The following is a 24916-nucleotide window of genomic DNA, read 5'->3' on the forward strand; positions in this document are numbered from 1 at the left end:
AATCATCCTGTCTAGTTTCTAGTTTTGAGGACAACTAAAAGTACGGTGCTACTATCAATTCAAGTATATACCAATTATAGTTATGGGCTTAGACACCTAATCCAAAAGTTCCCACTTGGATAAGTCTAATAACTATAATTTCCAGTATATTCCTCTAAAACTGATCAGCAAGTTGTAGCTCTTAAAACCTGTTGTCGAATTCTAACCTAGTCAATTACGTGTCCTAAGATAAGTGATCATATAATCCTCTGTTTTGCAAGATTTCATTCGAATATGAGACATGGAACAGAATCAATCTCATTGTCCAATCATTTTTTTCCTAATTTTTGATTTGTAATGACAAATAAGTACTAAACGAACACATCAATTTAGTCTTGGCCGGGCCCGACACTAGAAGTCAACACCAAATCATCAAGGGGCCCAAAGATATCGCTTTTTCCCCTCATGGTAAAAAGGAACAGATAAACTTTGACTTACATGCTTGCACTATTTACTCATCAAATCATACACAACAATATATTTTATAACATCAAGTTACTGATGCATTTACGTATCATCAATGCACAATGAATTTGTAAACAACAACTCATATATTTGTTTAAAGATTATAAGATATTAGTTAATCCAATAATTAAATCTCCATTTCAAAGTACTCATGAATATTGCAGCAACACTATTGGATGTCTAAAACTCTTTTGACAATCTACAATCTAATTCATCACAGTCTTGATTCACTACTTACTTCCAAAAGTATGATCGACTGTGGATGTTAGAACAATCCAATTATTCGGGAAGTAAAACATGCAAAATGAAACACAAAATAAATAATAGACAGAAGGTAGTAATCCAACTCATAAATAAATCTCCATTATTTAATCACCAAAAGTCAATTACATTTATTTTGTGTCAAGTTTCGAAATAACTATACAACTACTAAAACTAATATCATCCTTCAGACCAATGATCCTAGCATGATGAACGTGCTTGACCATACCCAGACCCTTTTTGAGGAGATCCGCAGGATTCTCTTCTAACGATACCCTCTTCACAACGAGGTGACCTTCTTTAACTCTATGTCTGATAAAATGGCATTTTCTGTCAATGTGTCTTGATCTACCATGACCTTTTGCTTCCTTTGTTAAGGCAACCGTCCCTTCATTATCACATAAAATCTCCACTGGTTCCTTGATGGTTGTAACAAATCCAAGGTCTCCGATGAATTTCTTCAACCAAATAGCCTCCTTCGATGCTTCGCTTGCCGCTATGTACTCTAATTCAGAAGTAGAATCAGCCACCATCTCCTGTTTGGAACTTTTCCAGGTTACAACTCCTCTGTTAAGGGTAAACACCCAACCAGATTGGGAACGGTAGTTGTCTTTCTCTTTCTGAAAGATGGCATAACTATACCAAGTTACTCTTAAGTTATCACTGACACCAAGCACAAGGACCCAGTCCTTAGTTCTTCGTAGATACTTAAGAATATTCTTAACTTCTATCGAATGAGCTCTACCTGGATTTCAATGATAATGACTGGCCATGCTCAAAGAAAAAGCCACATCAGGGCGAGTACATGTCATAGCATACATGATAGATCCAACAACGAAAGCATATGGAACTCTACTCATATCTGCTATCTCTGCATCAATACTCGGGCTCTGGGTTTTACTCAGTTTGGTATTACTCTGTATAGGCAGTTCTCCTTTCTTGGAATTTTCCATACTAATATGCTTTAGTACCTTTTCAAAGCTTGTACTTTGACTAAGTCCAATTATCCTTTTACTCATGTCTCTCAAAATCGTTATCCCCATAATATAAGCAGCCTCTCCTAGATCCTTCATAGCAAAACACTTTCTAAGCCAAGACTTAACCTCTTGCAAAGTTGGAATGTCGTTTCCTATAAGAAGTATGTCATCAACATACAAAACAAGGAAGGTTACTATACTCCCACTAGCTTTGACATATACACAAGATTCATCTTAATTTTTAGAGAAACCAAACTCTTTGACCTTCTTGTCAAAAAAACAAAAAAAAGAATCAACTGCCATGGCTTCCTTGTAGTTAGCTGGTTCATCCAAATTTACTAGTTTATTATCACTTATAAATGTATCACCATCTGTAGTAATATGAAAACCATAAAACTCAGGTGGCATTCTAACTCTATTGGAATGCCTTAGAGGTAATGACTCGTCAATTGGTTTAACTGGACTTTCTTCCTCAAGTTGAGCCCTAGCATTTTCAGAAGTTCCTTCATCGTTTGACTCTTGAATTTCTTCAAGATCAATGGTACTCCCACTTGTCATCTTTGCATATGAGTTCTCTTTCTCGAAATACTCCCCTTCGTTCTACGAAGACTACATTCTCACTAGGTCTGTAGAACAAATATCCAAAGGACTTCTGTGGGTAGCCGATGAAAATACATCTCTCACTACGAGATTCAAGCTTGTCATGAGTCTCACGTCTAACGAAAGCTTCACAACCCCAAACCTTGATATGTGCTAATCAGGGAACCCCTGTCCACATCTCATGAGGTGTTTTGGAAACCTTCTTAGCTGGGACAAAATTAAGAATGTAGGTGGCAGTATCTAAGGCTTACCCCCAGAAAGATATTGGAAGTGAAGCTCGACTCATCATGGAAAGAACCATGTCTAACAAGGTCCGAAGACACCTCTCCGCCAACCATTAAGTTGTGGTGTCCTAAGAGGTGTCAACTGTGAAATTATTCCACATTCCTTGAGGTAGTCATAGAACTCGATAATAAGATACTCACCGCCTCTATCAGATCTAAGCATCTTTATCTCCCTGCCCAATTGATTCTCGACTTCATGTTTAAACTTTTTGAATTTTTCAAAGGTTTCTGACTTATGATTGATTAAGTAGATATAGCCATATCTGCTATAATCATCAGTAAAATCACATAGAATTGATTTGCATCCCTTGTGGAGGATCCGAGGGGCCCACACACATCTGTGTGTATGAGATCTAACAATCCTTCACCTCTTTCACAAGATCTAGTAAAGGTGATTTTTTCATCTTTCCCAGTAAACAAGACTCGCATGTCTCATCTAACCTTAAAGTAAAATGATTCCAACACTCCATCCTTTTGAAGTTGGGCCATGCGTTTCTTGTTAATGTGTCCAAGACGACAACGCGACAAGCATGATTTGTCGATACCATTACACGAATCAATTTGAAACACTATTTCCTAAGTTGTCTACAATCATCAGAGTTTCATACACACCATCACAAGATAAAGATTCAAAATAAAAAACACCATTTCTATAAGCAGAAATAGAACCATTCTTATCATTAAAAGAATATCTAAAACCTTTTTTAAAGAAATCATGAAATGAAATGATGTTTCATGTCATCTCTAACGAGTAGCAACAATTTATTAAATATAACCCTAACCCACAACTAAGCACTAAGCCATAAACTCCAATCTTGGTGACAAATATGAATCCCACATCCTGTATCAAGGACCCAAAAACGAGAATATGATGATTTATTAGATAAGATAGTGTAAATACCTGCCAATGTTGGCTTCACCTTGCCATCCTTGATATCCTGCAAGTATTTTTGGAAACTTCGTTTCTAATGCCCATTGTCACTGCAATAGAAGCAAGTGGCTTCCTTGGGATCAGAAATAGGCGGAGCATCAGAACTGGATTTTCCTTTGGGTCATGTACTTGACGACCCAACTTGGGACTTTCCTTTCCGGTTTTTCTTTGGAGAACCTTTCCTCTTCTTCCCTTTCCCTTGACATATGGCCAGAACAGGTGAACTAGTAGTAGTGGAGGCAATACCCTTTCCCTTCATTCCTGCTTCAGTTGTTCGCAGGAGGTTGTGCAATTTTGACAAAGTAGTTTCATTGTTGTTCAAACGATAGGTCAATATGAACTGATCATAACAAATTGGCAGACATTTCAACACTATGTCGATTGCTAAGTCTTCATCAAAATTCACGTTGAGTTTGATTAGTTTGTCCACGTATTATTGTATTTCTAAACATGGCTACTAACAAACTCACCCTCTTTCATCTTGCTCACAATGAGGGACTTTACCACCTCATACTTTTCCTGACAAGCTCGCTTATGGTATTTCTCCATAAGGTCGTTGTTCATATCGTACGGCCAATAATCCCCATAGTGCCTTTGCAATTATGGAGTCATCATCGCCACCATGATGCACACAACCTTTGTCGCAAGATTGTAGTGTTTCTTGTAGGCGACCATTTCTTCAGGAGTGACCTTCTCTTCATCGATCTCATCCAATGGTATCTTGAGGACATATTCCTTGTCCTCAAAACGAAGGGCCATCTTAATGTTCTGCATCCAATAATTGTAGTTGGTGCCATCCATTTGTAACTTCGAGCAGATGTCCAATACGGAGAATTTGTTGTTGTTGTTGGAGGAGGAGGAACCAGAAGCATCAGTTGGAGTAGACATCTGAAAGAGAAGAGATATAGTTTTAGTTAGATAAGAATAATCCTCAATATAACACCCAAAATGAAATATCAAGGCTAGGATCCAACTAAATAATTCACAACATATAAAAGGGATGTTGTAATCTAACTGTTAATTATATAAACGTACGTAAATGATGATTTACCAATTTCAACATCGAAAAACGAAATTTCAACGAATTTGGTTTTAAATGAAATTCCTAGATCTTTTGAGAATCATTGATTTTTTCAATGGCATGTTTAATCTCGATTATGCTATTCCATTTGTGACTAGGATATCGAGGATCACAAACAAGATATGAATAACCATGCAAATTAACTTGGTACTCTCAATATCATTTATCATCTCTTTTTAATATGTCAGTTATCTACACGTGCTCCATTAATCAATGATAATTTTCAAGACACCCATTGCCACTCTTTATTCATCCCTATAAGTGTGTCGGTTAACCACACACACTCCACTAACGACTCATAAAGTGAAATGTAATTTCATGTGTAACGCCCCGCTTATTTAAATAAATTAATAAATGTAAGTTCCAGATTAATTTGTGAAGAATTTAGAAGTTGGGGATTAAAAGTGTCAGTTCCGGATTAGTCTTGAAAGTATCAATGAAGGAAGGAGCACGTGGTAAATTATCGGGACTTAAGATGGATAGATTATGAGAAGCAAGGGCTAAATGGTAATTATGGACTCCATTGTAAAGAGTTTTGAAAGTCAGGGTTTAAAAGGTAACTTATGGACTTTATTTGAAGAATAATTTGTAAAGAGGGGCTGAATTGTAACTGTGGGACTAGATATGAAAGAAATTCCGTGAGCAAGGGTGGGAAGGGTAAGTTATGGCCCTGGTTTGAAAGAAAAAGGGAAAGGGAGGGCCGATCTTGACATTATGGCAAACTTTTAGTGGAGCCAGGTATAAAACTTCACCACCAGCCAAACCCTAACCCTAAACCCCCCTATGCAGCCGCCACCCTCACCTTATTCCCCCCTCGTCCCAGCAACTGCCTCCGTGAGGCCATAGTAGGATCGTCGGCGACTCCATGCGACTCCGATGACGGGCCTGAGGCCGGTGCCGAGGTTATCGTGGTGTTTCCCTCTTCCGAGACCGTCCACCGCTGTGCTGCCGAGCCTCCTGCCGCCGCTACTGTTACATTGTCGTTGTCATCGCCGGAGGACTCGTTTCCATTGCTAAGGTCAGCGATTGCCATCTTGAAGGACTGCTGTGTCGTGTCGATGCCCCAGCCGCCATAAGAACCGTCGTAGCGCTGTTGTTCTTCCCCTCCGAATCGCCGCTGTCTTCCCGATTACCATCCTATCCCGTCGTTGCAACGTCGCCGCCGTCGGTCAATAGCGACGTTGCTGCCGTTCGATGAGCGCTACCAGGTGGGTGGATGCCTCCGGATCTCGAGAGGGATGTGTGTGTGTGTGGTCGCTATCTCGATGCCGCCGCCGTGGCTACCATTTCTGCCTTATTCCGCCGCCACTAGCCACCGTGAGAGGTGGCTGTGGGTGTAGTTTTGGGTGTGTATTCATGTGTTATTACTGTTCCGGCAGTTAAGAGATTGTATGTGTGGTTGTATTTTATTATTTGTATGTTTTTTGGGGGTTTTGGGTAGCCGGAGTCCACAGAAGAGCCACCGCCACCACGAGCCACCGCCGGCCACCATGGTGTGGCTGTGTGTGTGTGTGTGTGCATTAGTTAGTTTGTGTATTTTGGATAAAAGCCTTGTAATTGTAATTATCATGACATAATGATAATAATAATAGTAACCACCATCGTAAGGTGGTGGCCGCCGCCGTGAGCCGCCATTGACCACCACTACCCGGGGTGGTAGTGGGTGGTGCCCCTCAAGCAAAACTCTAATGGACCTAGCAAGACCCTAATGGGCTTAAAGATTTATTTTGGTCCTATTGGGCCACGTTTGGGTGAGGAACCCTAATTAGGGTTTAGAAAACCCTAATTGTGAGTAATTGGGCCTTAGACTTATTGGACCCACTTTTGGGCTATTGAGATTGGATTGTGTAGTAAGCCCAATTTCTCCATATCACTTATCTAGTAGAGTAAAGGACTTAATGGATTAAGTCCTTAATGGGTTAAGTAAGAAACACTTAACCCTAGTTATCATTTTCTGTGAAACCCTAATTTCACTTGGGCTTTGTGTTGGGCCATCCAAGAACAAGCAAATGGACTAGAATAATTTAATGGGCTTTAAGGTAAGGCCCATAGGAGGATGTGGGCCCAATTTGGAAAACTGGGCCATAGTTTGGGCCTAGATGGTTGGATGATATTGGGCCCTTAGAATGAGACATGTTGGATTGGACTGAACAATTGGGCCTTAAGGGAAGTCCATGTAGAGGTTTGGGCCCAATTTGGAAAATTGGGCCATATGTTGGGCTTTGATCCCTAGTTGACTTTGGGCCTATGGCTTGGGCCTTGGTCTTGGGTAAGCCAAGGTAGGGGTAATGTAGTAATTATCCAAAGTATGTATTTATAGTTATGTGTTAGAACGTAATTATTAATTGGGTGTTATTTTGGTGTTGACAGTTCGGGAATCTGTCATCCAGCAGCTAGGGTTGAGTCTGCGGGACTTCAGTAGTATGAGATTGTGTCTACAACACTTCAGCAGTGTGAGGTGAGTTTTCCTTCCAGTAGGAATGGGTCTACGGCCACAATGCCGACCCGTTTAGTCAGCACTAGTTCCGGACTTCGGTCTGATGCTGTAGTTTAGTGTGCTTGATGTCTTTATGATTCAAGCATGTCTTTGTGTTATGTGTTCCAGACTTCGGTCCGATGCAGTATGCAGTATATGTGTCTATGCTAGTAGTTATGATTATGCTATGCTATGTTCAGTCAGTTCCGGACTTCGGTCCGATGCAGAGGGCAAGGCCCTGGTTAGTTCCGGACATCGGTCCGATGCAGTTTCCAGACTTTGGTCCGATGTAGAGGGCAAGGCCCTGGTTAGTTCCGGACTTCGGTCCGATGCAGTTTCCGGACTTCGGTCCGATGCAGAGGTTAAGGCCCTGGTTAGTTCCAGACTTCGGTCCGATGCAGTTTCCGAACTTCGGTCCGATGCAGTGGGCAAGGCCCAGTAGTTGCTTTATATGCTATTGTTTGGTATGTGGTAGTTTGGGGGAGATCACTAAGCTTCGTGCTTACGGTTTTCAGTTTTGGTTTCAGGTACTCAGTTTTCAAAAGAGGAGCTCGGGAAGATTGCAGTGCACACACCATTTGTTCAGCCTGGGATGTTTATACTCTGATATATTTGACAGTTGTTATGATATTTTGAGATACATTGTTTATGATTCTTATATGACGTTTGATGAATATGGTTTTATTACTAATTTAAAACGAAAATTTTAGACTGTATTTTTGGGATGTTACAAGTTGGTATCAGAGCCTTGGTTTGAGGGATTTGGGCGCACTCTCAAGTGTGTCTGAACTCAAACTAAGGAAGTGGTATAAAGTTTTCGAAAGAAAAGAGTTTTAGAAAAGCAAAAAGAAACTTAAAAAGAAAAGAGTTTTAGAAAAGCAAAAAGAAGTTTTAGAAAGAAAAGAACTTTGAAAAGAGAAAAAGGGTGTGGTGCATGCAATCGGCCGAGCTCAAGTAAGTACTCCCAAATTACTCATACACGTTTATGTTATGATTATCAGTTTCAGTTTCAGTAGAACAGCATGCTAGAATAGGACTAAGGATCTAGGAGGATGTCTTATGTGCCTGTTATACGTGTTTCAGCTGTATGAGAATTGCATGCTAGTATTGAGTAGACAGTAGTATGATAGCCTGTTTAGGTTATGCCTAATGGTATGAGCTTAGCATTGTATGCTAGTACAATTTCTCGTTATGAGAATAATTTTGCTTGAGTAGTTTCCTGTGTCCGAATGTTGCTTGCCTTGTGCTTTGTAGGACTCTGAGTGATGGGAGTTAGCCATTAGGTGAATACGTCACGTCACATGTGATCAGGGTTGAATAATCTTAAAGTGCTGGATTTGGCCCTATTGCGCAGCTCTTGTTTGAGTCTAACCGTTGTGGGGACGAGTCTTTTACTCGAAGGATTATCTGAGCCTCGTCACATGTGATGGTATTCAGGTGATGGCTAATTGGCATTACCAGGAGGCCTTCAGCAGCTGAGGACTGGTTTGGGTCGGAGATTTCCCTAGGGTAAGCCTAGGATGAGAGTAGTAGAGAGCAGTAGCAGTAAAAGGGACTTGGTGGAGTCAAGGCAGTTCTTGAGGAAAGTACGGATAGATGTGGAAGGTAGTATGGGCCTGTATTACTGAAAGCAGAGGATCCATACTCGAATCAAGGAAGGCTGAGATAAGACCAGGGAACTTGTAGTGTATGAGATCCCTCGAGTTTGGATGAGTATTGTGATGTTAGTGAGCGTATGTTGCCGAGTATAGTGGCGCTACGTGGTAGACCAGATGGTAGTTTTGGTGTCGACGAGGGATCAGGCTCGGACTCTGGGGTCGGGCAGATTGATGATCAGATGAGGGAGTTCATTCCATCTGAGAATTTCGCACGGTATCATTGACCAGACTCCTGTGATCCTCAGTGTGATCAAGAAGGGCATTATAGAGATTTGTGATGAGAGGCCGAGTGCATTCTGCACTGAGATAGTACTCATGATAGAGACCCGTATGTTGATGTTTCAGGAATTCAGAGTTTGTGTGGCTTCAGATTATCATGGGGGTTAGGGACCCCATTGTTAGCAGCAGATGGTTGGCAGATGTCACCAACACTTTTCGTACCAGACGTTGTCTCAAAAGGAGACAAGATTTGACTTACTTCCTATCTCCTGAGGGATAGAGCATGAGATTGATAGGAAGAGGTTGGTAGTGAGTTGAGTGATGATGCGGTTGATGCTATGTCATGGGATGGCTTTTAGACCAGATTCTGAGCAGAGTGTGCCCAGGCGTTTGAGGCGCAGCAGCTGGCGCAAGTGTTATTAGATCTCCACCAGACGACTGAGACTGTGGCAGAGATCACTGCCAAGTCTCGGGAAAGAGCTTATATGGTACCACAGTATGCATCAGATGAGGAAATGAACAAGTTAAGTTATCAAAACATACTGTAGAATGATTGCAGGGAGATCATGAGTATCTCGGGGTGCAAGACCCTGAATGATATGACTTCTTGAGCTTGAGAACGGGATATGGCCTTGGAGCACATTGGTAAGAGGGAACCAGAGCAGTTGCTTATATTGAAGGGTCCCGAGAGGAGACCCTAGATTTAGGATTAGCGTTCGAGAGACCAGCAGGACCAGATTTGGTGCAGCACTTGCAGGAAAATGCACAAGGGAGCCTTTCGTTTCAAGGGTTTGAGTAAGTGTAACCCTGAGTTATCCTCGGTTTGTGTCTGAATTATATTTTCAAGAGATGTCATATGCCAATTGCATGCCGAGAAGCATTAGCGAATAATGATAGAGCAATTCCCCAGATTACGGAAGTGGGAAAGTACAACGTCATCTTGGCTTATTCCAAGACTGAGGAGCAGCACGAGAAGCACCTGAGGGAGGTGCTAGAGACTTTGAGGAGGGAGAGAATTTTCGCAAGGTTCTCCAATTGTGAGTTCTGGTTGCGCGGGGTGCAATTTCTTGGGCACCTTGTCAATCGGAAGGATATTCTAGTTGATCCGGCCAAGATAGAGGCCGTGATGCAGTGGGAGATTCCGAGGTCTCCAATTGAGATTCGGAGCTTCTTGGGTCTAGCGGGTTATTACCGAAGATTTATTTGGATTTTTTAGAAGTTGTGTGATCTTTTGGATTAGCTGGTGTTGAAAACATTAGCAATGGTAAGTGTGGTTTCTAGCAGATTGGTCATGGGTGGTGAGAAGGATTGGGAACTCTTCCCGTTTTGTGTGCTGTAAGGCATTAGCTGAATCAAAGTGGGGGAGAATCGCCCAAGGATTCAGAAGCGGGAGCAGTTTTGAGACTAGGATAAGTTTTGCATCCTTGTCTGAAAGGAAGACGGCTCATGTGGCTGTATGGTTCGAGGAGAGTGTGATATCGAAGTTCGGAAAAACTTGCCAATAAGGATATCGCGTTCCCATAATGTTTGGTAGCAAGCCTTAGGGAATCAAGTTGTGGATTCCAGTCAGGACATGAGTTCAGCTGAGTGCGGGTCAAGCGCGTGTTCGATCGAGTATAGATAGTGTTAGAGTGTTGTAAGTCTGCGGGTGTAGCCGTAGCATTCACTAGCAGTCAGATACTGTTAGAGTGTTGTAAGTCTGCGGGTGTAGCCGTAGCATTCACTAGCAGTCAGATAGTGTTAGAGTGTTGTAAGTCTGCGGGTGTAGCCGTAGCGTTCACTAGCAGCCAGATAGTGTTAGAGTGTTGTAAGTCTGCGGGTGTAGCCGTAGCGTTCACTAGCAGCCAGATAGTGATAGAGTGTTGTAAGTCTGCGGGTGTAGCCATAACATTCACTAGCAGCCAGACAGTGATAGAGTGTTGTAAGTCTGCGGGTGTAGCCGTAGCATTCACTAGGTTGGTAGATAGCGTGAGTGCGTTGTTAGGACGTAGAAAGAACAGTAGTACCCACCAGTTCGGGTGTAGCAGTGAGGAAATGGAAATCCACGGATTGGATTTCGGAATTTCCCAGACGGATTAGACCTGGTTAAGCCAGTGATAAGATTGTAGAAGCGCCACTACAGAAATAAGAGCAAGGAAGCAGTGGACTGCTTAAGGTCATTTATGACATGAGGTTACCAATGGTCATGTAGCAATCACTTTTAGCCTTGGGTTTGGTGACGTCAGGATTCGAAGCACGGACCCGACCGTTGGATCAGGAGGTTGATAGAGCCTCAGTGACAAGATAACTAGTGGCAACTAGTTCCAGAGAAGGATTTGTTCAGAAGTCGTGCGATTCGACTAAGTAGGGAGTCCTTTGACTCCGCAGTTGGGCTGGAACCCGATATTTTAGATTATCGGCGAAAATTGAGACCATGTAGGTCTCGGTAGATGTTGGAGAGCAGCCATGTAGCAGCAAGGTGTTTCGGACAGTTCAGTATTCAGGTAGTTCAGTGTTTCAGACAGTTAGTGTTTCAGGCAGTTCAATGTTTTCAGGCAGATCAGGGATTCAGACAGCTTTGGGTCTCCAACAGTAATGGTATTTGAGGATCTCATGTATGATAAGCGTAATAGATTGCAGAGTAATTCTTAGTCACCCCCCGCGGGGTTCATCTATAATGACTCAATATGAGTGGTCTGTTAGGGATTTATATCACCTAGAGATAGCAAACTTCAGATAGAGTACATGTAATCTTGTTGCGAGGAATTCGTTCACCTGAGGGTTTTAGGGCCTTGCGAAGATTGGTCATGGCTACCCTAGTAGGGCTAGGGTGTGCCCAGGATGGTGACCATTTTACTAGAGTAGGTTGGCATGTAAGAGATGGTAAGGAATGATTTCGAGGACGAAATCGAATTTAAGTGGGGGAGAGTTGTAACGCCCCGTTTATTTAAATAAATTAATAAATGTAAGTTCTAGATTAATTTGTGAAGAATTTAGAAGTTGGGGATTAAAAGTGTCAGTTCCGGATTAGTCTTGAAAGTATTAATTAAGGAAGGAGCACGTGGTAAATTATCGGGACTTAAGATGGATAGATTTTGAGAAGCAAGGGCTAAATGGTAATTATGGACTCCATTGTAAAGAGTTTTGAAAGCCAGGGTTTAAAAGGTAACATATGGACTTTATTTGAAGATAATTTGTAAGGAGGGGCTGAATTGTAACTGTGGGACTAGATATGAAAGAAATTCCGTGAGCAAGGGTGGGAAGGGTAAGTTATGGCCCTGGTTTGAAAGAAAAAGAGAAAGGGAGGGCCGATCTTGACATTATGGCAAACTTTTAGTGGAGCCGGGTATAAAACTTCACCACCGGCCAAACCCTAACCCTAAACCCCCCTATGCAGCCGCCACCCTCACCTTATTCCCCCCTTGTCCCACCAACTGCCGCCGTGAGGCCATAGTAGGATCGCCGGCGATTCCATGCGACTCCGATGACGGGCCTGAGGCCGGTGCCGAGGTTATCGTGGTGTTTCCCTCTTCCGAGACCGTCCACCGCTGTGCTGCCGAGCCTCCTGCCGCTGCTACTGTTACATTGTCGTTGTCATCGCCGGAGGACTCGTTTCCATTGCTCCGGTCAGCGGTTGCCATATCGAAGGACTACTGTGTCATGTCGATGCCCCAGCCGCCGTAAGAACCGTCGTAGCGCTGTTGTTCTTCCCCTCCGAATCGCCGCTGTCTTCCCGATTGCCATCCTATCCCGTCGTTGCAACGCCGCTGCCGTCGGTCAATAGCGACGTTGCTGCCGTTCGGTGAGCGCTACCAGGTGGGTGGATGCCTCCGGATCTCGAGAGGGATGTGTGTGTGTGTGGTCGCTATCTCGCTGCCGCCGCCGTGGCTACCATTTCTGCCTTATTCCGCCGCCACTAGCCACCGTGAGAGGTGGCTGTGGGTGTAGTTTTGGGTGTGTATTCATGTGTTATTACTGTTCCGGCAGTTAAGAGATTGTATGTGTGGTTGTATTTTATTAGTTGTATGTTTGTTGGGGGTTTTGGGTAGCCAGAGTCCACAGAAGAGCCACCGCCACCACGAGCCACCGCCGGCCACCATGGTGTGGCTGTGTGTGTGCGTGCATTAGTTAGTGTGTGTATTTTGGATAAAAGCCTTGTAATTGTAATTATAATGAAATAATGATAATAATAATAGTAACCACCACCGTGAGCCGCCATTGACCACCACTACCCGGGGTGGTAGTGGGTGGTGCCCCTCAAGCAAAACCCTAATGGACCTAGCAAGACCCTAATGGGCTTAAAGATTTATTTTGGGCATATTGGGCCACGTTTGGGTGAGGAACCCTAATTAGGGTTTAGAAAACCCTAATTGTGAGTAATTGGGCCATAGACTTATTGGACCCACTTTTGGGCTACTGAGATTGGATTGTGTAGTAAGCCCAATTTCTCCATATCACTTATCTAGTAGAGTAAAGGACTTAATGGATTAAGTCCTTAATGGGTTAAGTAAGAAACACTTAACCCTAGTTATCATTTTATGTGAAACCCTAATTTCACTTGGGCTTTGTGTTGGGCCATCCAAGAACAAGCAAATGGACTAGAATAATTTAATGGGCTTTAAGGTAAGACCCATAGGAGGGTGTGGGCCCAATTTGGAAAATTGGGCCATAGTTTGGGCCCAGATGGTTGTATGATATTGGGCCCTTAGAATGAGACATGTTGGACTGGACTGAACAATTGGGCCTTAAGGGAAGTCCATGTAGAGGTTTGGGCCCAATTTGGAAAATTGGGCCATATGTTGGGCTTTGATCCCTAGCTGACTTTGGGCCTATGGATTGGGCCTTGGGCTTGGGTAAGCCAAGCTAGGGGTAATGTAGTAATTATCCAAAGTATGTATTTATAGTTATGTGTTAGAACGCAATTTATAATTGGGTGTTATTTTGGTGTTGACAGTTCGGGAATCTGTCATCCAGCAGCTAGGGTTGAGTTTGCGGGACTTCAGCAGTATGAGATTGTGTCTACGAGACTTCAGTAGTGTGAGGTGAGTTTTCCTTCCAGTAGGAACAGGTCTACGGCCACAATGCCGGCCCGTTTAGTCAGCAGTAGTTCCGGACTTCGGTCCGATGCTGTAGTTCAGTGTGCTTGATGTCTTTGTGATTCAAGCATGTCTTTGTGTTATGTGTTCCGGACTTCGGTCCGATGCAGTATGCAGTATATGTGTCAATGCTAGTAGTTATGATTATGTTATGCTATGTTCAGTCAGTTCCGAACTTCGGTCCGATGCAGAGGGCAAGGCCCTGGTTAGTTCCGGACTTCGGTCCGATGCAGTTTCCGGACTTCGGTCCGATGCAGAGGGCAAGGCCCTGGTTATTTCCGGACTTCGGTCCGATGCAATTTCCGGACTTCGGTCCGATGCAGAGGGCAAGGCCCGGTTAGTTCCGGACTTAGGTCCGATGCAGTTTCCGAACTTCGGTCCGATGCAGAGGGTAAGGCCCTGGTTAGTTCCGGACTTCGGTCCGATGCAGTGGGCAAGACCCAGTAGTTGCTTTATATGCTATTTTTTGGTATGTGGTAGTTTGGGGAAGCTCACTAAGCTTCGTGCTCACGGTTTTCTATTTTGGTTTTAGGTACTCAGTTTTTAAAAGAGGAGCTCGGGAAGATTGCAGTGCACACACCATTTGTTCAGCCTGGGATGTTTATACTTTGATATATTTGACAGTTGTTATGATATTTTGAGATACATTGTTTATGATTCTTATATGACGTTTGATGAATATGGTTTTATTACTAATTTAAAACGAAAATTTCAGACTATATTTTTGGGATGTTACATCATGGGTTTGCATACAAGTGCACATTTTTCCTAAAGTAACTAAGATTGAGAATTTTATAAAAAAATATTTTTAGTTACTTTGTAATTCATTATACTTATTAATGAGGATTATGTTGTGCTATCAAACCCGTTCGGTTAACGACCCTCCACCATACAAGGGAGCGGTGGCAGATACTTTATAGGCTCCTTCCTTAAACTCTCCTTATAGTACGGCTTCGTGAATGAGTCGTACTAGCGGTTCGACTGACTTGTATTATACATATAGTAACAATAGACTTTTAATATAATATATAGTATAAGGGTGTATTTTTAAAACGTTTTAAAAAATACTAGGTCATATTTTAAATTTCGAAAAATTAAGAAATTAATTTTTAATTTAAAATCATACCAATCATGAATTCAAGATAAGGATTTCAAATTACTTGGAAAAATATTATGTTTTATACAATTAAAACATTATTAAAGGTAATTATCCTAATCAATTCATGAGATAACAATAAAACCAAATTTTATGGATCTGACAGCCCACCATGTCATGGTAAACAATTACCACATCGTGGTCTAACAAAATCGTAGGTCACCACGTCGCAGTGAAAGTCACCACATCGTGGTGGCGGAACAGAATGAAGATTCTGTTTTGCTTCTCCTTGTTCAAGTTCAACAATTGTATCAATTCAATAGAAAACTAAGCCTACGCTCTGATACCACTGATGGGTATTATACAAAACATAATAATTCCTATGTGTGCATGCAACCCTAATACTTGATCTATGTTTTCTATAATTGAACATACAAGTTTGAACAACAAAATAAGAAACCCTAAAACACTAGCATATTTTCAAAAATACAAATAAGGTTAGGAGAATCAAACCTTGATTGTTATTTCGTAATAACAATGAAAATCCTTATGTTGTTGAAGCCTTGAGAGCAAGCGTCACAAATGTCACGCCTCTAGAAGATTCGACTATATCTTCAAAAGAATGGGTGTCCGAAAAACCTAAGGTTGTGGCTCTATTTATAGTGCAGTGAGGAAACCCTACATAAGCCCAAATACATGATTAACTTAAACTGGGTAATTATCCACCTTCCTGATTATCCACCAGGGATAATTCTAGAATCCCTTAGGCTTTAAGAAACCGTCCATACCTAATGGAGGGTTCTAGATTGGCTCTTGCTCAACTATTTAACAATTGCACTTCAGTCTCTTCACTTTTAATTAATTCTTTTAATCCCAAAATTAATTCTAATTAATTTCTGATTAAATATGACTATATCTTATTAATTATTATCCTCATAATATATTAACAAATTATTTATTTAATTTTATTAATCAAATAATAAATCAACCACTCTCTCCAAAAATCATCATGTCTAGCTGCTAGTTTTGAGGGCAACCCAAAATGATTGTGCTACTATAAATTCAAGTATATACCAATTATAGTTATGGGATTAGACACCTAATCCAACACATAGGCCTTATCAACCAAATTTACAATCAAATATTCTATTAGCTTTTCGCACAATCATATATTGTATCACCTTATGGAACACATTGGGTGTGATATTTCTCTATCAAAAGCACAATCATCCCATCTGAAGCTCCCATTCCTCCTAGACAACAACAATAACCACAACCTCCTCCATCGAAAAATCAAAAACCGCCACAAGATCCTCCGATGCGACCACCTTCACATGTTAAGTCTCCATTAGAAGTGTATGGACTAAACTGTAATTATTCAATAGTGTAGCAAGAGGCAATCTAGAACCCTCCATAGGCAATGGACGATTTTGACATGCCTTAGGGTTTATAGAATAGTCCTCACTGGATAATCAGGAAAGTGGGTAATTACCCGATTTAAGATTATCTTGGACTTGGGCTTATCTAGGGTTTCCTATATGCACTATAAATAGGGACATAACCCTAGCATTTTCGGTCACTTCTTCCTAGAGAAAGCTAGTCGAAAATTTGCCTCTTCTCTCCTTCTCCATAATCTTCTTCAATTTCTAGTGTTGGATGTGAGCCATTAGAGGTGTGACCATTGTGCCACTTGTTCTCAAAGTCTCAACAACATTAAGGAATTCGATTGTTATTGCTATATAACAATTAAAGGTATGTTTTGTAACCCTTATTATGAAATTTTGATTATATACTAGTGTTATAGGGTTTTCACATTGCTTTTCACATGGTATGTTCAATTAGAGAAAACATAGATCAATTTTAGGGTTGCATGCACACAAATGATTGTTTGTATTGCTCATAACCCATCAGCGGTATCAAAGCATAGGGTTAGTTTTCTATTAAATTGATATTAATTTGAACTTGAACAAGGAGGTGAAAATAGAATCGTCATTCTATTCATCAACTACGTCGTGAAATTCTTCCAACACGGCGTGTTGGCCTGCGGAATCGACTCAACACGGCGTGGTGATTGTTCACCATGGCATGTTGAGCTGTCAGATCCTAAGAATTCGATTATTTCAATAATCTCATGGATTGATTAGGATAATTACCTTAATATTGTTTTAATCATATAAAACAGAATATTTTAAAATGTAATTTGATATCCTTATCTTGAATTCATGATTGGTTTTATTTTTTAGTTTAATTAACTGAATATTAATTTTGAAATTTTAAAATATACCTCGTATTTTTGAAAAGTTTTAAAAATACACCCTTATATTATATGTAACATTAAAAGTATAATATATATATATATATATATATATATATATATATATATATATATATAATATATATATATATATATATATATATATATATATATAAGACAAGTCAGTCAAACCGCTAGTACGCCTTATTCAAGAAGCCGATCGATTAGGGGAGTTTAAGGAAGCAGCCTATACAATGACCGTCATTGGGTATCCACTCTTACCCACTGCTCCCTTGATTGGTGGAGGGTCGTTAGTCGAATGGGTTTGATAAGACACTTAATCCTCGTTAATAAGTATAATGATTTATAAAGTAACTAAATACATTTTTACAATATTCCCAATCTTAGTTACTTTAGGAAAAATGTGAATTTGTATGCTAACCCATGAAATTGCACATTGCACTTTATTGGTCGTTAGTGGAGCGTGTGCGGTTAACCGACACACTAATAGGGACTAAAAAGAGTGGCAATGGGTGCCGCGTAAATTATCATTAATTAATGGAGCGGGTGTGGCTAACAGACACATTAAAATAAGATGATAAATGACATCGAGAGTGCCAAGCAAATTTGCATGGTTATTCACATCTTATGTGTGATCATCAGTATCCCAATCACAAATGGAAGAGCATAATCGAGATTAAATACGCCATTGAAAAGTTCAATGATTCTCAAAAGATCTATGAATTTCATTCAAAGCCTAATTCGTTCAAATTTAATTTTTGGTGGTGAAATTGGTAAATCGTCATTTACGTATCTTCATATAATTTGCAAGTAGATTACGGCATCCCTTTTCTAAGTTGTAAATTATTTAGTTGGAACCTAGCCTTGATATTTCATTTGGGTGTTATATTGATGATTATTCTTATCTAACTAAAATTTTCTTCTCTATTCTTTCAGATGTCTACTCCTAATGATACTTCTGGTTCCTCCTCCTCAAACAACAACAACTTCTCTCTCTTGAGTATTTGCGCAAAAGTGCAATTGGATGGCACCAACTAAGATGATTGGATGCACAATATCAAAACGACGCTTCGTTTTGAGGATAAAGAGCATGTCCTTGAAAAACCACTCGATGAGATCGATGAAACGAAGGCCACTCCTGAAGAAGTAGCTGCCTACGAGAAACACTACAAGGATGCAACAAAAGTTGCTTGCATCATGGTGGCTACTATGATCCCAGAATTGCAGAGACACTATGAGGATTTCTGGTCGTACGAGATGAACAAGGACCTTATGGAGAAGTACCATAAGCGAGCTCGTCAAGAATAGTACGAGGTGGTAAAGTCCCTTATGGCGTGCAAGATGAAGGATCATGAGTCTGTAAGCAACCACGTTTCGAGAATGCAACGATACGTGGATAGGCTCATCAAGCTAAATGCGAATTTTGATGAAGAGTTGACAATCGAAATAGTGTTGAACTCTCTGCCCAGTTGTTATGATCAGTTCATATTGACCTATCATATGAACAATAATGAGACTACTTTATCACAATTGCACAACCTCTTGCAAACAGATGAAGAGGGAATGAAAAGAAAAGGTGTTGCCTCCATTCCTACTGCTGCCCTTGTTTTAGCCATTGATCAATGGAAAAAGAGGAAAGGTCCTCCCAAGCTGAACTGGAAGGTAAAGTATCATGCTGGGTCGTCTAGTAGTGGACCCAAAGGAAAATCTAGTTCTGATGCTCCCCCTGTTTACGACCCAAAGGAGGCCACATGCTTCTACTGCAATGACAGCGGGCATTGGAAATGAAGTTGCGCAAAATACTTGCAGGATATCAAGGATGGCAAGGTGAACCCAAACTCGGCAGGTATTTACACTATCTTATCTAAAAACTCATCATATTCTTATTCTTGGGTCCTTGATACATGATGTGGTTTTCACATCTGTTCTGATTTGCTGGGGCTAAGAAAAGGTGAGGATGTGGAGTATGGTAGACTGAACCTGATCATTGGCAATAGGAGATCGTCACCTATTACCAAGATTGGAGTTTATAACTTAGTGCTTAGTAGTGAGTTGAGTTTAGATTTGAATTAATTTTGCTACTCGTCAGAGATGACACGAAACATCATTTCATTTCACGGTTTATATAGACAAGGTTTTAGATATTCTTTTGATAATGAGAATGGATCTATTTCTGCTTTTAGAAATGGTGTATTTTATTTTGAAGCTTTATCTTGTGATGGTGTGTATGAAACTGTGATGTGTGTAGACAGCTTAGGAAATATTGTATTTCAAATTGATTTGTCTAATGGTATAAACAAAGCATGCTTGTGGCATTGTCGTCTTGGACATGCTAACAAGAAAGGCATCACCCAACTCCAAAAGGATGGAGTGTTGGAATCTTTTGACTTAAGGTCCGATGATACATGCGAGTCTTGTTTACTTGGAAAGATGACAAAAACACCTTTCACTGGTTCTTGTGAAAGAGGTGAAGGATTGTTGGATCTCATACACACAGATGTGTGTGGGCCCTTCAGATCCACCACAAGGGACGTAAATCGATTCCATGTGACTTTTACTGATGATAATAGCAGATATGGCTATATCTACTTGGTCAAGCGTAAGTCAGAAACCTTTGAAAAGTTCAAGGACTTTAAACAAGAAGTCGAGAATCAATTGGGTAGGAAGATAATGATGCTTAGATCCGATAGTGGCGGTGAGTATCTTAGTATCGACTTCCACGACTACCTTAAGGAATGTGGAATAGTTTCACAATTGACTCCTCCTAGAACACCACAACTTAATGGTGTGGCTGAGAGGCGTAATCGGACCTTGTTGGACATGGTTCGTTCCATAATGAGTTGAGCTTCACTTCCAATCTATTTCTGGAGGTATGCGTTAGAGAGTGTCGCGCATATTCTTATTCTTGTCCCAAAAAAGAAGGTTGCCAAAACACCTCACGAGACGTGGATAGGGAAAGTTCCCTCGTTTGCACATATCAAGGTTTGGGGTTGTGAAGCTTTCGTTAGATGAGAGACTCACGACAAGGTTGAACCTATAAGTGAGAGATGTATTTTCATTGGCTACCCACAGAAGTCCTTTGGATATTTGTTCTACAGACCTAGTGAGAACGTGGTCTTCGTAGCACGAAGTGGAGTCTTTTGTGAGAGAGAGCTCATATGCCAAGAGGAAAGTGGGAGTACAATTGATCTTGAAGAAATTCAAGTGTCAAACGGTTAAGGAACCTCTGAAAACGAGTCATTACCTCATTGGCGTTCCAGTAGAGTTAGAATGCCACCTGATTTTTATGGTTTCCATATTCCTACAAATGGTGATACGTTTATCAGTGATAGTACACTGGTAAATTTAGATGAACCTTCTAACTACAAGGAGGCAATGGCGGGCCTTGAGGCTGCCAAGTGGAAAGAGGCAACGGACAACAAGATCAAGTCCATGTATGGCAACCAAGTTTGGAATTTGGTTGACAATGTATCAGGTCATAAGACAGTTTTGTGCAAATGGATCTTTAAGAAGAAGACTGAAATGGATGGAAAGGTACATACTTCCAAAGCTCGACTGGTTGAGAAGGGCTTTACTCAAACCCCAGGGGGTGACTATGATGAGACCTTCTCACCAGTAGCTAAGATTAAATTTATTAGGGTGATTCTTGCCATAGCTGCATTTCATGACTATGAAATCAGGCAGATGGATGTCAAAACCGCTTTCCTCAATGGGAAGTTGGCTGAAGATGTTTGTATGGGTCAGCCAGAGGGTTTTATGGATGCAAAGTACCCCAATAGAGTGTGTAAGAGTATGGCTTCTCTACAAGTGAGGATGAATCTTGTGTATACGTCAAATCTAGTGGGAGTATAATCGACTTCCTGGTATTGTATGTTGATGACATCTTCTTATAGGAAACGACATTCCAACCTTGTAAGAAGTTAAGTCTTGCTTGGAAAATGTTTCGCTATGAAGGATCTATGAGAGGATGCTTATATTATGGGGATAAGGGTTTTGAGAGACAAGAGTAAAAGAGTGATTGGACTTAGTCAAAGTACATACTTGGATAAGGTACTAAAACATTTTAGTAAGGAGAATTCCAAGAAGGGAGAATTGCCAATACAGAGTAATACCAAACTAAGTAAGACTCAGAGTTCGAGTACTGATGCAGAAAGAGCAGAAATGAGTAGAGTTCCGTATTCTTTCGCCGTTGGATCTATCATTTATTCTATGACATGTACTCGTCCTGATGTGGCTTTCTCTTTGAGCATGGTTATTCAATATCAAGGAAATCCGGTTATAGCTCATTGGATAATAGTCAAGAATATTCTTAACTATCTCCGAAGAACTAATGATTGGGTCCTTGTGCTTGGTGGCAGTGATAACTTAAGAGTAACTTGGTATAGTGATGCCAGCTTTCAGACAGACAGAGACAACTTTAGTTCTCAATCTGGCTGGGTGTTTACCCATAATGGAGGAGTGGTAACCGGGAAAAGTTCAAAACAAGAGACAGTGGCTAATTCTACCTGTGAATCAGAGTACATACCAGCAAGCGAAGCATCGAAGGAGGCTATATGGTTGAAGAACTTCATCGGAGACCTTCAAGGTGTTCCAGCCATCAAGGAGCCAATGGAGATTTTTTGTGATAATGAAGGGGTGGTTGCCTTAACAAAGGAACCAAGGGATCATGGCAGATCAAGGCATATCGAAACAAAATACCATTTCATTAGACGTAGAGTAGAAGAAGGTCACCTCATCGTGAAGAGGGTATCGTCTGAAGAGAATCCAACAGATCCCCTCACAAAGGGTCTGAGTAGGATTAAGCACGTTCAACATGCTAGGACCATTGGACTAAATGATGATATTAGTTTTAGTAGTTAGATAGTTTATAAACTTGTAACAAAATAAATGTAATTGACATTTGATGATTAAATAATAGAGAATTATTTATGAGTATTGTTTACTATATTTTGTCAATTGTTTATTATTGTGTTTCAATTTTGCATGTGTTACTACCAGAATAATTAGATTATTAAAACATGCACAGCTGATCGTACTTTTGGAAGTAAGTGTTAGATCAAGAATGTCATGAATCGGATTGTAGATTGTCTAAAGCATTTTCTACATAGCAATGGTTTGCTGCAATATTCATGAGTACTTTGAAATAGAGATTTATGTATTGGATTAACCAACGCTTAGAGAATTACTTCATGGAATTTATCACGAGTAATTCTGAGACGATAATATCTTATAATCTTTAAACAGAGATATATGAGTTGTTGTTTACGAGTTGGTTGTGCATTGATAATACGAAAACGCATCAGTAACTTGGTGTTATAAAATATATTGTTGTGCGTGATTTGATGAGTAAATAATGCAAGCATATAATTCAAAGTTTATCTGTTGCTTTTGCCCTAATGGGAAAAGCAATATCTTGGGTCCCTATTTGATTTGGTGTTGTCTTATAGTGTCGGGCTCGGCCAGGACTAAATTGATGTGTTCGATTAGTAGTTCTTTGTCATTACAAATCAGAAATCGGGAAAAAAATGTTGAACAATGAGATTTGATTCTGTTCAATGTCATTTCTCCACATGATATCTTGTAGAACGGAGGATTATATGATCACTTATCTTAGGACACGTAACTGACTAATTCAGAATTCAACAGCGACTTTGAGCGCTACAATTAGCTGATCAATTTAGAAGAATATACAGGAAACTATAGTTATTACACTTATCTAAGTGGGAGACTGTTGGATTAGGTGTCTAAGCCCATAACTATAATTGGTATATACTTGAATTGATAGTAGCACAGTCCTTTTGGGTTGCCCTCAAGACTAGCAACTGGAAATGATGATTTTGGAGAAAGAGGTTGATTTATTAATTTGATTAATAAATTAAAATAAGTAATTTATTAATATATTATGAGAATAATATATTAATTAGAAATTGTAATATTTAGTTAATATTTGATCAGAAAGTAGTTATAATTAATTTTGGGATTAAAAGAATTAATTAAAAATATAGGGACTGAACTTTAATTGTTCAATAGTTTAGCAAGAGACAATATAGAACCCTCCATAGGAAATGGACGGTTTTGACATGCCTTAGGGTTTCTAGAATAGTCCTCATTGGATAATCAGGAAAGTGGACAGTTACCCGGTTTAAGATTATCTTGGACTTGGGCTTATCCAGGGTTTCCTATCTACACTATAAATAGGGACATAACCCTAGAATTTTCGGTCATTTCTGCCTAGAGAAAGCCAGCTGAAAATTTTCTTCCTCTCTCCTTCTCCATAATCTTCTTCAATTACTTGTGTTGGGCGTGAGCCATTAGAGGTGTGACAATTGTGACACTTGTTCTCAAAGTCTCAACAACATTAAGGAATTCGATTGTTATTGCTATATAACGATCAAAGGTAAGTTTTGTAACCCTTATTATGTAATTTTGATTATGTACTAGTGTTCTAGGGATTACACATTGCTGTTCACATGGTATGTTCAGTTAGAGAAAACATAGATCAATTTTAAGGTTGCATGCACACATAGGATTGTTTGTATTGCTCATAACCCATCAGCTTCTACTTTTTCTGTTGCGAAACGACAAAGAGTCGCTAGGGTTACACATATTTTTGAAGTGATTGTTGAAAGGAGATTAACTATTGACGAAGCTAGAGCCTTTGCATTGAGCATAATGCAGCAACTCGTCACAATTCCATTTTCAAGGATGATTATGCTAAATTTTTTCCAAAACTAGTTACTGCTGAAGGTAGTTTTGCTGAACACATGGCAATGCCTCAACAATTCATTGCCAATGTTGAAAAGATTCGTTCATAGATTGACCTCTCAAAGTACACTGACATATGCACAAGAAGATTTTCTCATGATCAAATTGTGAAATTAAGTTATACAAAACCTAAGAGTCAGAAAATCTTGACAATGCACTTAACTAGAAAAGACTCCAATGGAGAATACGCTGAAATAATTCTTGTATGTGATATTGTTAAATATTGATACAGTGAGTGGATGGAAGTTCAGATCCTTATAAAAAATCACAAGGGAGTTCGTGCACATGAACTGATGTGTGTTAAACTAACTAGTTTTAACCTACTTTTCACTTACGAATTAGACACCCAAAGGCAGTGAACCTATCAATTGTGGTATAGTTAAATAAGTAGGGTATCGAACTCAGGGAATGGAAATTAAACTAATTACTAATATTATCTAAAACAAATAATAAAATAGGAGGGGTTCTCTCTAGTTTTACAAGACTAGAAACTTAACTAAAACTTAGCTAGTACTTAATTAAGCAGCGAAACAATTAAATTGCAACTAAATTCAATGATAAAAAGGACTTCTGTCTTGGTTCGAGTCATTTGATCTTATGGTTGATTTTATGGTAAATATATCGGATTAATATTTCATTGGCTACCGATTTAGATGATTAGGTTCACGTTCGTTATTGTTAATCCTTAGAAAACAGATTACTTCAAGTAGTGGC

This window comes from Lactuca virosa, chromosome 7 (assembly GCF_052849685.1).
Source record: "Lactuca virosa cultivar CGN04683 chromosome 7, Lactuca_virosa_CGN04683_v6, whole genome shotgun sequence".
Lineage (NCBI taxonomy): Eukaryota > Viridiplantae > Streptophyta > Magnoliopsida > Asterales > Asteraceae > Lactuca > Lactuca virosa.